We start from the raw sequence: 2881 nt of genomic DNA, 5'->3' as shown, positions 1-2881 counted from the left end.
AAGTTGAACATCCTAATTAGGTTGTAGATTAGGAGAATTTGATCAAAACTACACATCATATGGCTGATCATATATATGTAAAGCGAACTCTGGAAACAGGTTGGTAATTGAATACAATTTAACTTTATAAATATGGAATTGGTTTTGTAATGGTGAACTCGAAATCCCTGGACCCATCCTCATCGTTTCTCAATCAACTTATCATTCGTTGTTACATTTTTGTTGCATTTTTAGTTATTCTCATTAACAACACACAACCTACATTTAATTTGTTATTTTCATCGTTTAGTTAGGGTTCTTTCAAGGCTAGTAATTTATAAAGGTCTAATCAATCCTTATGGTTCGACACCCTTACTTGTGCCATTATACTAACCATATATTGCAATCGGACGGAACACAAAAAAATTATGGCGCCGTTGTCGGGGACTGATTTGAGCCCCCTATAATTGCTTGTTCTTCAAACCCTATTTATTTTCATTTTTAGTTTAGATTTCTAAATTTCATTTGTTTTCTTTCTATTTCTCAGGTATTATATGTCCGACAAACTTGCTGAGATAGGCCAAAGACTTGAACATATAAAGAGTAACACTTTTGAGAACTTTCTATCAACTAGTGCTCAAATTAACCGTGAAGAAGTGGACGATCAATCTTCTAGATCAGTGAGTGTAGGTGCTTATTCTGAGCACTCTAATTCAGATGGAGAAGAAAAGATGGCTGACAATAATGATGACAATCAAGCTTTGGGGGATTATGCTCAACCGGTTATACCAAATTCACCTTCGTGCATCTTGTTGCATGTTTAAGCTAGAAACTATGATCTCAAATCTTCACATTTTCATATGCTTCCTTCTTTTTATGGTTTACCTAACGAAGATATGCTAGCCCATATTAAAGAATTTTATAATGTTGTGAGTGGTTTACCTTTGCAGGGAGCGAATGAAGAAAATTTGAGGATGAGGGTCTTTCCGAACACATTGAAAGATAAGGCTAAGGGTTGGCTAATGACTTTAGCACCTGGTTTGCTGACCATTTGGGATGCCGTAGCTAAGAAATTTTTAGAGAAGTTTTTTTCTACTCAAAAGACACCACTTTGAGGGGGCAAATCTTTAACTTTAACCAAGATGATGGGGAACATTTCAATGAATGTTGGGAGTGCTTTAAAGGCCTTTTGCTGCAATGTCCATATCATGGGTTACCTCCTTACTTACAAATGCAATTTTTTTATGATAGATTAGCCCAAACATCTCAATCGATTGTTGATAATGCAGCAGGTGGAGCTTTGAAAAAAAAGAATGCTCAAGAGTCATATAACATCTATGAGATGTTGGGATCTAATGCTCAAAACAAAGATACAAGAGGTAAACGGGCTGGAGTGTATAAAATGAGTTCTAATATTGATCTTGCATTGCAGGTGGCTAGTTTGGAAAAGAAGCTTGATTATGTGCTCAATATGGTGCCCAAGATAGCTGAGGTATGTGCCATTTGCAACATACCAGGTCATCCTACTTATCAATGCTCAGCTAGTGAGGCTTATCCCGAATTCGTCCAAGAGCAAGTGAATCTCATGAACTCTTACAATCAAAGGCCAAGTAATGATGCATACTCTAATACATATAACCCTAGTTGGAGAGATCATCCCAACCTCTCATGGAAAAATAACAATCAGTTTCAAAATTTCCAACCAAAGCCTACCACTACACTTGAAGATATGGTCAAATTTCTAGCCCAAAACACCGTTTAATTCCAGTAAACTACCAATAGTACTCTCCAACAACATTCGGCTGCTCTAACCAAAATGGAGACACAATTAGGTCAGATTGAAGATGTTTTGAGTCAAAGAGAGGCCGAAAAGTTTCCGAGCCAACCGGGGATACTTCAAAGGAACCAAGGGTAGGCCAAAGCAATTACTACACTTAGAAGTGGTAAGGTTATTAATAATGGAGTTGGCAATGAAGTTACTAATGAATTTGATCATGTGAATGCAGGTGCGACTCAAGAAGAGAATGAGAAACCAAATGAAAAACCAAGCAATGTCATTTTTTTCATTTGAAGCACCAAATCTTCATAAGGCTGAAAAACCTTACACTCCTTCCATCCCATTTCCTGGAAGACTTGCCAAAAGCAAGCAGGATAAGTCATTTAAAGGAATTTTTTATATTTTAAGTAAAGTCAATGTTAATTTACCTTTGCTTGATGTCATTAGGAATATGCCAGCGTATGGGAAATTCTTCAAGGAGCTGAACAACTATAAGAGAAAGTATGGACCCAATGAGAGGATGATGGTGTCTGAAAATGTGAGTGTTGTGCTTCAAAGAAAGCTTCCACCAAAACTCAAAGATCCAGGTAGTTTTTCTATCAATGTCACTATTGAAGACAAGTTAGTAAAAAAGGTTATGCTCGATTCGAGTGCTAACTTCAATTTAATGCCCTATTTAGTGTACTTTCAATTTGGTTTGGGGGATTTGAAGGCAACAACTAGTTCATTGGAACTTGCTGATCGATCAGTGAAATATCCAAGAGGTATAGTGGAAGATATCTTCGTTTAAGTTGACAAACTAATTTTGCCTGCTGATTTTGTAGTGTAGGATATGGAAGAAGCTCTTATACATGATTGTGAGTTACCTATTTTGCTTGGAAGACCCTTTATGGCCACTGCAAAGATTATCATAGATGTGCAAAATGGTTTTTTCACCATGACCATGCTAGGAGAAACTGTACAATTCAAAGTGTTTGAATCTCTTTCTCACCCTTCTAGTTCACTTGATTGTTGTTCGGTTGCTGTGTTTGACTCATTTGTTTTCTGTAAGTTTTTGCAGACACAATCTAATGATCTGTTACAATTTGTTTTAAGTCAATCTCATGATAAGTTTGACGAAGAATA

At 36.5% G+C, this 2881-nt stretch overlaps 1 non-coding gene across 1 annotated transcript; it reads right to left on the bottom strand.

The window, feature by feature from the left end:
- Nucleotides 1–1087: 1087 nt before the first annotated feature.
- Nucleotides 1088–1194, bottom strand: LOC148699373 (small nucleolar RNA R71). The gene has a single exon (XR_015966593.1). It is a non-coding gene; the product is annotated as a small nucleolar RNA R71 (small nucleolar RNA).
- Between the last annotated feature and the right edge of the window lie 1687 nt (nt 1195–2881).

Source organism: Pyrus communis, chromosome 1, assembly GCF_041283825.1.
Source record: "Pyrus communis isolate YQ-2024b chromosome 1, ASM4128382v1, whole genome shotgun sequence".
Lineage (NCBI taxonomy): Eukaryota > Viridiplantae > Streptophyta > Magnoliopsida > Rosales > Rosaceae > Pyrus > Pyrus communis.
This window is presented reverse-complemented; position numbering and strand designations above follow the sequence as displayed.